Source organism: Sycon ciliatum, chromosome 11, assembly GCF_964019385.1.
Source record: "Sycon ciliatum chromosome 11, ocSycCili1.1, whole genome shotgun sequence".
NCBI classification, from domain to species: domain Eukaryota; kingdom Metazoa; phylum Porifera; class Calcarea; order Leucosolenida; family Sycettidae; genus Sycon; species Sycon ciliatum.
Window position 1 is genome coordinate 2,756,854 of NC_088653.1, and position 14,169 is coordinate 2,771,022.

Consider the following 14,169-nt stretch of genomic DNA (forward strand, 5'->3'; position numbering starts at 1 on the left):
TTTTAACGCAACTACATGTTTCTTCTGCTTACAAAGATCAGGCTTATGCAAACGAATACAAACAGCCTCAAGTACTTTCAACTGACTAGCATACCGTGCACGACAAAGAACAGAAAAACTAAAATCATCATACACCTGCAGACAACAAGTGAAGAAAAACGGCAGACTTCTTACGATCACAATCACCATCTGATTCCTCGTCTCCAACAACCGCAACCTCGTCCTCCGTTTCATCTCCCAACTCGTCCTCAGTGTCGTCCTCCGTGTCATTCTCCTCATCAACACTGATCGGTCCCAGGCTCGTACGTAAGTCCTCGGGCTAAGTCGTCAATAATAAGTATAGATTATAGACCGGTTAGGAGGCCTATACAGGATATATAGACCTCGGAAAAGACCTAGGACCGTTACGGATAGGATATATAGACCGAGTAAAAGACCGAGGTCCCCCGAGGTCTTTTACGATGTATATATATATCCTGTATAGACCAACAATGAGGTCTATAATCTATTTATCGTGTTCTCCACGCAATAGTTTCTCTTCATATACGACATATCCTTGTAATTCTAGTATTATACTATAGCCTATACCGCATTGTACGACATTGCAGGATCACGGTCATTGTTTAACCCTTTGGCGGTCTAACTCAATGTATGTGAGGGGTGGTCACGCAAATACATGTACACACAACCAGCAATACCTCAAGAACCATGTGATGTAGGTATGGGTAAACCATATATTTTCAAAATATGTATGCCTGAACGCGTCCAGAAAATTCAAATATGACTAGGTCCAGACAAAGATAGGGCCCATGGTAGCCCTTCAAGTTGAGAGAAATACAATTGCGAATGAAATACACAAATATCACAGCACGAAGGACATACCAAGTTCGTGATGGAGCTGAAGTCGTACGATAAACAATCAGGTAAGGGCTACGTCTTTACAAGAAATGTAGGCTCTCTACAATACCGCCATTGAACACCAACAACTCGCCATCGGCGATACGCCAGCAGCAGCAATTCCCATTCCACTATATCGCAGTTTCGGTTTGTTCATCTCAGCGCTGCTCGCGTCAGATTCACTCTCGCTCAGATGAGCACTCAGGCGCGAGCTTACGTATGCCGTGATTCTCGCGGCCAGGCGAATCAGCTGATCGCACATGACGAGTCCTTGTGACAGTCGCTGTCGCCGTGTCGGCAGCAAGAAGGCTTCCTCTCTGTTTGGAGAATTTTGTTTCTTCATTCGTGGACGATATATTTTTGAACTAGCAGGACTTAACGGAGCTCTTTTTCTCAACACACTACACTGCAAAACCTCCCGGGGCATCCAGCCTGGACTGGTGATGTTACTGCTCTCAGAACGCTTGTCAAACACGGCCCCAAGAGATGCACTCGCATTCTTGAAATGCGCGCATGGCGGATGGTCGTCTTTTCCAATTTCAACCAACTTCAGTCGATCGATACGGCAAACATTTGTATGGTAAGCATGGTTCTTTTGCACATCGTCAGAAAGCCTTGGACCTCAGCTACGCGTAGAGCGGCATTTTAGCTGTGTCCTAGCAACAAGACCCCAAAAAAGAGGGCCAAACGTACCGATACTATAGTATCGGTACGCTTATGGTAGACCGGTAAAGGGCTAAAGTAGGTTCAGCATCGGTAGCACAGTGGCTGGGTGGTAAGGAAGAGTCACTGAGATTCACATGGTTGTGGGTTCAAATCCCATCTTGTGCATTTCTGCTTTCTTCGAAAATTTCTTTTTCTTAGTTGGAGAGAAAATTTCCAAGAAATTCTAAGGAGTCAAATATAAGTACTTCCTCCGTATACAAAAACTTCGCGACTTTTTTTGAAGGCTGCGCATAGCTCTGGAATTGTTCCGTTTGACTTGGAATAACACTCTTAGCATTGTCTAACCTGTTTACAAGCTATATACAAAGAAAAAAGCAACTCGGACGAATGAGATTGAGTTTATTCAGAGTCTTCGTCGCTCCTGTCATTGTCACCTGACGACGCTGACTCCGCATCGCCAAAAGTCGCTGCTTCGCTCGCATTTCGTTCAGATTCTTTTCAGCTGCAATGATGATCCGACGCGGGACTTTGGCTAGCGTACTCTTCATTTCCAGAGCTGTGTACGAATCGGTGTCGACTATATTCGGTCTTTCCAAAACGCGACCTCCATTATGCCGTGAAACGAGTCGCTCAAGCACATCCACACGCTTCGCATTTTCTCGGCAGGAGAATCCTCCCAGCATTCTACAACGGCTTCGACGATGTCCCTGCGATTCCCCTCCTAGGCCACAACGGAGACGTCTGACTGGAGTGGAGAGAGGCGAAGAAAGCCAGGTCGTCGACATTCCGATCCGGAGTCTGCGCTGGTTGCACGGCGACTGAAATATTTCATCTTTCCGTGCGAGCGGAACCGAATTATGTTCTCACGCTGCGTATGGGGCCGCGCACCGCAAGTACGAGCCTGGCCAGTTTCAGGCCAGCGAGTGCCGCGTGAGTCGTGACTCCGTGCTCCAGGCGCGAGCTCCACTTCGTCACGGTGTCAGTTTCGGGCAAGTAAGTGTTAGTTGTTTTGTAATTTGACTCGTGAGTTCCTGTCGGCAACGTCCTCACACGCATGGCTTCGGTGGAGAATCTGTTCGAGATCAACCAAACCTACCTCAACATGAATGTGCGTTGTCGATGACAGCCTATGGCGCGGTTCGTTGAGCAGGTTCTTGCTCAAAAACACCGTTGAAAAATGTCACGAAGTTTTTGTATACGAAGGAAGTAGTCAAATATTAACTAAGCAGTCAAATACGTGATGTATTTGACCGCTTAGGTATCAGGGAAATTATTGGGGTCAAATACTAAGAAGGCGATAAGTGGTCAATATAAGCGGTCAATATATGCTGATATTTGACCGCTTAGAGATCACAAGTTTCTGTGGGGGTCAATAAAAAGAGAGTGATAATATATAAGAAAGGTTTGCTCCCCACAAATTATCGCCGAAGTCGCAACCACTACTTCGTACTGATACTATGGGCCAGTGCATGCGAAAACGTGTCTTCGGGGGAAACCGATTTCTTTCAGAATTTTGAGAAAATCGTTCGGAAAGAAGAGTTATTTTTTTGTGGCTCGACCGCGGGTCTTGTCTACTCGATCTCAAGACGACAAGAGAAGCGACCGACAGGCGATCATCATGGACGTGGCGGCGCAGGAGGAGTTGGAATTAGCACTTGAGGAAGGGCCTCTGAGTAGACACACTCGTGGCAGACGCCGAGCAGCACGCCGGTTGAGCTGTACCGCTCGCGTGATTATCGTCGGCGCGTCCGAAGAGATCGGCAAGGTTTATTATCGAGGAGGAAGACGACAATTTATTTCGCGAGTCGTGAGTCGGAGTAGTCGGCAACTAGCAACTGTTCTGCTCACAGTGACTCTGACGAAGCCCCAGCTAAGCGTCCGGGAGTGAAAGACTCCTGTTTTGAGGTTGAAGGCGAGTCGAGAGCGGATGAATTAGGCGGAGACTCTGTGGCCTCTGCACGCGACGATGAGCAGGACGCGCTTCAGGGCATTGCCGCTGTGGACTGACTGATTCTTGAAGGATGTGGCTGCGTTCTAAACTACCATTTCAGCAGCTTCACGTCGAGCGCAATCCTCCATTACGACGACTAAATCTCAGCGATGAAATCGAAGGACCTCGGCATTTTTTATATTTGTGCGCTGGCTGCGCTGCACGCGCGACGATCCTGTCGACTGTCGTGCATCAGTCGACAGCTTCCGCAGCGGAAAGGACGCGCATCACGTTTGGATACACCTGATACACTGTGATGGGACACATCGTGTGTCGAACCGCGTTTATGCAGCTCTATGTGGTTTGCAGAATATGACTGTCTGCAAGTGGACAAGGAGAACGTTAGCTGTGACCCTGGTGCACATGGAAAGCTGGCAATGCGCATTGGAATAAATTTACTGCAGAAGTGGGAGACAGAGCGCAGCAGTTTATTCTGAACAGACTGAACTACAGCTTAGTGTTCGGTCTCCCTTTGTCTGTTGCACCAAGAGGGAGAGCTGAGGAATTTCCCATGAAACTTACCTACATCCGTCGCCTACAAGTTTGTCCTTTCGGAACATGTCGAGCAGTCTGGTGAAGCGCAAACCCTGGGTTACCATATTTTGTTTGTATCTGTGGACTAAGAAGTGCAAGTCCATCGAGTTCATGACGGACCGGATGGATGTGTTCAACAAGTGTGCGCTGCTCCGGGACGATATTAATTTTGTTGTCCTTGTGCAGAGGATGAAAAGAAGTCTGCAACGGAACCACTCCGTGCACAAAAGGAACGCGAGTTCTTGTTAGGTCAACGCTGCAAGAATTTGCTGGACAATGTTGCCCGGTTTTGTCTGGATAACAAGGCAGCCTTCATTGAATGTCTTGGCCACTACTAAAGGCTTATAAGCAAAACTGTTGCTGCTTTCAGCGACGCTGTAGATAATGCATTATACAAGGCATATTCCATGTTGGACAATGCCATAAAATCATGGTATCTATGTACTTTCAAATGTGATATCTAGCTTCATCTTCCACAGAGTTGTTCTCTAGACCCCAGTGATTGATTTTCAAGAAAGAAAAAAAAATTCCAAAAATTTGCCCTTAGACACGGTATTGCATGCACTGGCCCATATAATTTATTTATTTATTTATTCAACATCTCCTGGCCCGTCCGAAGACTGCCAATAAACATGAGAGGTCAGGTGATAGCCAACCACGGCAAGCTAAAAGGGAGAAAAAGAAAGATGCTGTCAGAGAGGGAAAGGAGATAGGGAGAGAAAAAGAAAGGGAGGCACATTAGTAATACATGGGATCACTTCGGATGAGACAGTGTGGAAAGCTGGACTTTGAATTTCCTGATATCCTGGCATGTCTTAATGCTAGTAGGCAGGTTAGACCAAAGGGAGTATGCTGAGAAGAAAGGGGATTTCAAAAACAGAGAGGAACTAGCTCGGGGCAGTGATAAGGCATTGCGTGTTGGTCTAGTGGTAACAAACCAGTTGTACTTGGCAATATGTTTCGGGACTTGGGCTAGGAAGATTTTTTGCACAAGGATACAAAGATGCTGCTGATGTCGGGCAAGAAGAGGGTGCGTGGAAGCAAGTTTATAAAGACAAAGGGAGGCAAATGTTTGGTCTTTTCGAAACAGAATTTTCAGAAGCAAGCGTTGATGTACTTCCAGTCTGTGGAGTAAAGTCTGAGACAACCCGCACCAAGCTATATCGCAATAGTCAAATATAGGCAAAATGTACGACTTAAAGAACAATTTTCTGCAGTTATCATTCAAGTGTTGGCAGTGGGGTTGTAGCATACCTAAGGACGCACTCGCACGCTTGCACACAGACTGGACTTGTGGAGACCAGGAGAGTTGGCGGTCGAGAATAACGCCCAGGTGCTTGTGCTCGTTAACAACTTTAATAGGTGTACTATTTAGACCAGGAAAATACAGAAGCTGAGTGGGGGGCGAGGGAGAGAAGAACATGGCCTCGGTTTTGGCGAGGTTGGGCTTCAGTTTCCAGGTTTCCATCCATGTTACTGTAGCGTTGACCCCGGACTGCATGGAGGCCGTGAGGTTGTCTGCCGAGCTGTCGGAGCACATCAGAGCAGTGTCGTCAGCAAAAAGACTTACATTTGGCACAAGGGCTGGCAAGTCATTAACGTACAGTAGAAATAGGAGCGGCCCAAGTATGGACCCCTGGGGTACCCCAGACACGACTAGTAATGGGTCTGATAGGGAGGTAGATACTCTGACAGTCTGGTGGCGGCAGGAAAGATAGGATGAGAGCCATTGCAGGGCTGGACCATGTACCAAGAAGACGGACTCTAGCTTTGCAAGCAGACCACGATGCCAGACGGTGTCGAAAGCTTTCGCTAGGTCAAAGAACACGATGCCAACATGCCGCCTGAGGTTCCGCTGGGTGTAGATGTCTTGTACTAGACGTGTTAGTTGGAAAGTTGTGGAGTCTCCACGGCAGAAACCGGATTGAGATGGTGAAAGCGCTGGGGTGACGTGGCAGTACAGAGACTCAAAGAAAATACGTTCACAGACCTTTGACACAGCGGGAAGGAGAGAGATTGGTCTGTAGTTGCCAGCCTGAGAGCGTTGGCCTTTCTTATAGATCGGGACGATAACAGCAGATTTCCAGACGGACGGAAATACTCCTGTACGATATGACATGTTAAAGAGCAGGCACAAGGGATAGGACAGAGATGGCGCAAGCCATTTGAGAACCTCATTGGGTATGCCATCTTCGCCAGGGGACTTACAATTCTTCAGGAGTTTGAGGTGCTTACAGACGGTAGCAGTCGTGGTAACGACGCGTGTGAGTGGTGCGCTAAGTTCAGGGGCTGGGGACAGCGATGGAATGTCCCAATTCGGATCCTCCGGAATGCCGGATGAAACAAACTGCTTGTTCAGTGTGTCTGCAATCGCCTTCACATCGTGCTGGCGGTTGCCATTGGAGTCCGTCAGGTACTGGATTGGCGCGCGGGAGGTCCCGTAATACTAATAATATAACATATATTATCTCTCTCTCAATATTGACTCCCATTGATTTTCACTATACCTAAGGAGTCAAATATTCCTGCATATTTAACTCCTTAGGGCTATATTGACTGTTTATATTTGTCTGCCTAGGGGTTGCGCAGTTGAACGGTGCCTAGTGCAGCATTGTCACTGCATGAGTAAGTGGTAGTGCAACGGTTGTGCAATCATAAAACCGGGATTCATGAGTTAATCGTTCTGGAATTTGAAATACGGACTGTGTGTCGTGATAAATCTAATATTGACTTCGTACTTGGTCAGGTGCCTCAAGTAAAAGACCTCGGCTTCGCCTCGGTTCCTCGGTTCTCAGTTTTTACTCGGCTTTTATTTCCTATATTGACCTCATCCTCAGTCAATAATTGATGGTAATCTCTCAGCCTGAAACCTTCCCATACTCCAAAAAAGTGGGTATTTGGAGTTTGATAACTTTTTCTCACAAGAGAGATTGGAAGCTTTGTTGCAACTCGGAGTACAGGACATCATCTCAAGGTGCCTCAAAGAGGTGGTGCACACACACACACACACACACACACACACACACACACACACACACACACACACACACACACACACACACATACACACACAAACACAAACACACACACAAACACACACACATACACACAGGCACAAACACACACACACACACTCACACACAAAACACACACACACACAAACACACACACACACAGAAAATAGGCAGCATGACCACTAGCTAAATTCAAGTCATCTTGCGGAAAAAGTGGTCAAGGTAGAATTGATTTGCATGACGACACTTAAACACAACCTTCGCCCTCTCGTTGAGGGTCTTGTCAGCCCAGGCAATCTCTAGCTTATCAGCCAGACACAGGTATGTTAATAGCCATTGAATCGTGTATTGAATGTCCCTTCCGTGAATACGGTGTACTCTTTGATGTGGCTCCTGGTCACATGTACCCTGTACACAATGCTCGATGTTAGACGAAATTTTTCAATATATATTTTAACCAACTGAACCCTTACCATCACAGAAGGGCAGTGAAGTGAGATTTCCATCATCCGTGCAATTTGGCGTGGCATCACCCACTATCCCCTGACCCTCTTGGCAAGAATAGGTGACACTGTTTGGGAATTGGACCACGGTTTTGTCAGCAGTACCATTGGCAATATCAGGTACGCTACAGTTCAGCGCTGTGCACAGAGTAACCGGAACAAAATGGTACATTTCTTATTTTTAAAATGGCAATGAATAAAACTAATTTTGCACTCATGAATCATAACCATGTATGTGTAGAAAACAATAATTTTTACTAAATGAAAAAATTCCACAACGTTTTCTTGTGACTATCATCAGTGGAACATCGTCACATGGTAAAAAATCACTTAAACAACCAGTTATGTAGCTAGAATAATATTTATAAAAATAGCAGCTCGCGGTTACACATAACGTCAATTCCACCAGCAGTGTGAGTTTATGCATTACAATGTGAAAATTGTAGCGGTTAATGAATGAGGCAGCTATGTCACATGTGTGCGTGTGTGGACAACTGTATAAACAGAAAGAAAACGTTGTAGCACTCACACTCTTCAAATAATACGCACTCACCCTTTGTTGTCCACACACGCACACATGTGACATGGCTGCCTCATTCATTGACCGCTACAATTTTTAAATTTAAAATTCAATTTTAAGTTTTAAAATAAGTTAAGGGATTTGAAAAGGTCCTAGTGATTACGATGTAAAATAAAACTTCAAACAAAAAAAATGTACCAGCCATCTAATATAATGTAAGGGGCGATCGCAGCCAAAGAAGCAACCATGGTATGAAATCTAGACAACTTTTGTATATGCAAGTTGTGTTTTCCTGACTCCATATGTATCACTGCACCCAGGTAAGCATGGATATTGGTACAGCATGCAGTACTATATGAAGGCCATAGGTGGAATACCAAAAAATACGCGCCAATTGTGCATATTTCTGACCAACCAGGGTATCACAAACAAATACAGTCAACTTCGCTAATAACGACAGCGGATATAACGACAATTCGCGAATAACGACATAATTTTCATGCCCAGAGCAAAGTCCCTTCCAACTGTGACACATAATGAGACTTCGGGTATAACGACACTTCGCGAATAAGGACACTTTTCTGATGCGCCGCCGAGTGTCGTTATAAGCGAAGTTGACTGTAGACTGAGAATTAGTTCGTGCTCATGTACTGGGAACATAGGGACAAAACAAGCTCATAAGCGTTGTCTCAGTGCATGAAGTGCAACAACATACCAGGTATATGGTCATATTGTCACATATTTGAGGTGAAACAATTGGTTCAAAATTTCAAATTACTCACATCCAGCGTAAGGTAAGTGAAAGAGAAGACAAGAAGCAGTCGCTGGATGGTGAATTACGCCTGCCTTGACGATTTTAGGCCTTCGCTGCCCTCCCTCTCGCTCCTGTTTGGAGAGCGAATACTGCGATGGGATCAGCGATAGAAATTTGCAGTTTCGAGTTGCATTCCGCGATGATATTGCCAAAGCCGATCTATCCAATCGTTCACCACATCTAGAAGACGTCGACATGACCTAGAACAAGCTACATCTTCGCTACAAGCAGAGAAACTGAGCGAGAACACGATCGAAACAGCGACAATTGTTTGCGCTGAAAAGCATACTTTTGAACGCGTTCGTTCTCCATACTTTCAAATGGCAACCTACCCATGTCGTACATCTAAATTTTCAGGGGGATCTCAGCTGTCCAGCGCAAAAAAAATGCAGGCCGATCGGAGCTACGGCGGCGGGGACCGACACGCTTGATTGGAGTGCAGCGAACCGTACCATATGGTATGGTTTCAAATCTTTATTCTTCCAGTGGCCAATAAGAGATAATAGTGTAAGAAAGAGTGAGGAAGAATTGGGTGGGCAGGGCCTAGGGGTTAATGACTACTTAAGTGTACGGGCAGGGGTGGCCGCCACACGAGCATACAGAGTTGTGTACTTAAGTGTACGGGCAGGGGTGGTTCAAGATGGGGCTGGTACACAAAGGGTTTAGGACGTTTAGCAACGCGAAAGTTCGAAAGAAAATTCGAGTCTGGGAATGAGTACAGGAAAAAAGCTTGAAACTTCGAAAACTTGGACACAAATATGCAGTGATTTGCGAAAGCAACTTTCTCTTTTCCCGGTACGCATTTGACTACAAGGAGTAGTAATTTTACAGCCCCCTGCTCGAGACTGGGCTGCATATACGGTACGGTACTACAAGATTCAGATAACTTCGAGAAAAAGTCATTTCGCACTGCTAAACGTCACAAGGTTTCTTTTTCGAAATTGGTTTCGCGAAATATCACCACGACCAAAAGTTCGAATTTTCGCATTGCTAAACGTCTTTAGTATCAAGAATCCAGCCCCTGAATATGTTTGCGTGCCTCTGTGTTATTCCGCACACTGGTTCTGCTGCACGGTGCTTACCATCATATCGACAAGAGATAATATCAGCCATAGGTTTAAACTAGGGGTGAAACGAGTATCTATTTTGACCATCCGATCACTCATTCATAATATTCGATCGAGTATCCGATTATTTCGAGTATTTTCATCAACATTCAAAAGTGCTAAATTAGCGGTGAGTTCGGGACCAATTCGGAAAAATATATGTGTGAACGCAGAACAGACGTAAAGCTCAACAATCGGTAAAAATAAATATCTGTATGTATCTTATTATAGAAGTAAATAATGATGAAATATTGATTTTCTGGATGCTTTTGTTTGTTTTATGCTAAATTACTATGATTGCCTGCCAAGCCATGCCACACACACACACACACACACACACACACACACACACACACACACACACACACACACACACACACACACACACACACACACACACACACATCAGCACACACACACACACACACACACACACACACACACACACACACACACACACCTCAGACCTCAGACCTCAGACCTCAGACATGCCCATCGCGGGAGCGATGATAGCGATCAGCTATGTTTTTAGACATAGCAACTTGTGCTATGTCTAAAAACACACACACACACACAGAAAGACAGAGAGAGAATCTTTTATAATGATGGCAAGGGTGGCAGCTCTTCATCCTGCGATAAGGCAGAGAGCGGCTCAGAAGGAACAAGCGGCGATTGACATTCTGAGGTTGCAGATGGAAGTGAGGCATTAAAATGCAAGAAGATGAGGGCATCGACATTGCTGAGGCTCAGTGATGTCCGGAGCTTGTTCACGATCATCCCAGCGGAAGAGAAAACACGCTCTGAAGGCACAGATGTAGCTGGAGAGCACAACAGCTGGCGAGCAACAGAAGACAAGAGTGGGTACCGGCCAGAGTTGGCTTTCCACCACTGCAATGGGTCAGTGGAGGAAGGCGCAGGTCGCTCGGAGAAGAACATAGCAACCTGCATGAAGCAAAAAGTAACAATGCGAGCACATAAGGAGACGCACTGTAAGTACAGGAAAAGTAGTGTGATGAACCAGGCTCTATTTCTGAAATTGGAAATGTGCACAGAAAAAATTGACTGTCACCATGCACTGGATGAAGACTATTTTCATGAATACACAGCCTTTGACGTCCAGGCATCCGTCGTAAGCGCAAGCGCTGGAGCGTCCTGGAGCAGCTCCACCAGTTCTTTTCGTGCCTTCGCATGGCGCTTTTGGATCATGCCGGCGACGCAGGTTCGCGATGGCACAGTGAAGCCAGGCTACAGGAACGACATGAGCCTCACGAAACCTCCGTCGCCGACAATCCCCAGAGGTCGCATATTCAGGCAGATCCAGTCCACCAGCAGTTTGGAAATTTGCGAGACCTCCGCCGCGTTGCACGGTGTTCGTGACCATGTGACTGCCGAACGCCAAACGCCAATAGAGAGTTTTCGCACGGCGTTCAAGGCGCTCACTCGACGCGTTCGAAGGTCACGTGCCACGTTCAGAAGCGAGGTAAACGCGCGTTGCCAACGTGGAACGCGGCCTCATCACGTTGGCACTTGATGGCCCAGCACGTGCGATTTACGCAAAGTTCTAATGGTTCACCATGTTCACCTGCTGCGAAAGCTCTTTTCAAGTGCGTCACGCACGTGAATGGCCTCATGTTCGGCCTTTTCACGTTGCACGCCGTGCGAAAACTCTCTAATATCGGGCGAGTTCCTTGCTCAGTTGTCACAGAGCTAGAGGCAGCAGGCTTGGAAAGGACGAAGGGATGGCTGTTTCTCAAATGATTCTGGAGGTTCGTCGTCCCTCCAGTGTAAGAGTAAGAGCGCTTGCAGTGGCTACAAATTACTTTGCTCTCCACCGGTTGCGAAAAGTGCTCCCAAACGAAAGAGCGTTGGGATGCCAGCTTCCCAACCTTAATCTTCGACATAGCGAAAACGGCGAACAAAAAGAAATTCTACTACTAGAGACTAAAAACGGAAACGGTCACACGACAACAACACTTTGGTCACAGGAAGGAGTATCGAAGGGACAAGATCAAGTAAGTAACATAACTACAACGCATCCACAAACTACCAGTAACTACTTACCGTTTGCTACACTTGCAGTTGAATGCAGCTCGAAGTCGCCTCGAGAGTGTCCAACGTCTCCACATTGTACTTTTAGCTGTCGTATCACACAGCTTGCCTTGCCGTGACCTGGAGTAAAGTCGATGATCGCGTCGTCCAAGTCATAAAATACTGACTCAAAGGTATGCATAATGCATGCAACCAGCAGCCAAAGTGTACGGGAAAAGTTTTGAAAGATCGATCGAGTACAAAATTTCGAGTACTCGCTCGTTTGAAATTTTCGAACGAATACTCGGATATTCGAACCAATCGTTTCACCCCTAGTTTAAACTCAATTTGATCATTTTGTCGAGGAATTATTCGTTCAACTCGGATGGTGAGCCAATATAATGATGATGAAGAAAGGAAAAGGAAAAAATGTTACGAGTTATGACAAACTGTCCACCAACATTTTGTGGCACTCGCTGACTGTACAACACCTGGTTACGTTGGTGGACGGTTGGTCATAACTAGTAAAAGTGTTTCCTTTTCATTTCCTTGTTCCTTTCCTTTTCCATAATACAGTACAGGCAATAAGCTGTTCTTAACCCTTTGAGGACTACCCAAAACCACCTGGATTCCTACCACTTTCAGGCAAAAATCGGTATTTTCAAAAATTGATCTAGTGTCATAAAATGGTTCTAAAGAGACATAGACAACAGTAGGCAACAAAAACCAAAGTTTTTACATCATTATATCCATTATAGAGGTCAGAATGGTAAATTCAAAATAGGTTTATGTTGCGATTTTCTCCAAAAATTGGGATTTTCAAAAATTGGATATAGTGTCCTAAAGTTTGATTCTAAAGAGACATTGACATCAGCGACATCCTCAGAAAATTAAAAAGGATCACACTGTTCATCCTCACCATCGCTGCGTATAAAGATAATGCCAAGGGCCTCAGTCAAGGAGACACGTGACAGGTTACTTGCCTCGGCCCTCTCAACAAAGTAACAAGTTAGTTTCAAATTCAAAATAATTTCTCGATCGGCGCATTCTCTTAGTATACTCAAATGTGGCCGGTTCTCCACGGGACCGACGCGGATCGACTGCGACATGTCTCACCTTGACGAAGAATCAGATCGTATTCGTCAACATATGAGCGATTTCAAGCACCTAATAATATATCGATATTGCAATTTTCTCAAAAACGGATATACTCGTCTTTAGGAATTCAGCTATGCCATAAAAAACGGGCATATTCGTCCTTCGTCCTCAAAGGTTTAAAAATTGGTGAAATTCTAGCCTGGCCATTCTTCGGCGGTCCGTTCTTCGGTGCCCGACAGTACTGTAATGAACTGCACTGTCATAAACCTGAATCAACCGGTAGTACCAGGTACCGTAAAGTCCGGAGCAAACGCCCACCCCATTTTTGCAAGATCTTCTGGCCTGTACACACTGACCCCATGCACTGTCACCCCTACTGTACGAAAGTGCATCTCACACCATAGCGGGGAGAGCACTTTGCTACGGTAAACTATGTCCACTTTCCTGGTTTCAAAATCTCTTTGTGCACTAGCGCTATAGCCACGAGCTAGCTAGCTCGTAGTGATTTTATAAAGATGGTTTTATTTCGCAAATCCGAACGGGTTTTCTTCCGAATAACAAGGTAGCGAAGAACACGAGTATTGAAGGAACCAAATACACTTCTGACGGTGTTTCAAGCCATCATTTCGAGATCACACAACGCCCAAAGGCAAATGTTTTTCTTGGGCACTTCGGAGTTTTCAACAAGTTAGCAGTTACGTTGTAGGTGTAGCTTCTGTGACATACCCTGTTCGACTTGCAACTGCAATATTGGGACCAGTCAAGCCATTGACTGACGCTTCATCACAACAATTTTTGTTCCTGACATCGCGACATCGTGGCACTGCACAAATTTCTGCGGCATTACTCGTACCACATGGAGAACGAACTACCACAAAGACGACACATTTATTGAATGAAAGGAAATCTCGACGGAAGTTATTTCTTTGCAGGAAGATAATGACAATCGCTTTTGCACAGCCTCCTGGTAGGACAAAGGTAGTTTGTAGGCATTACAGT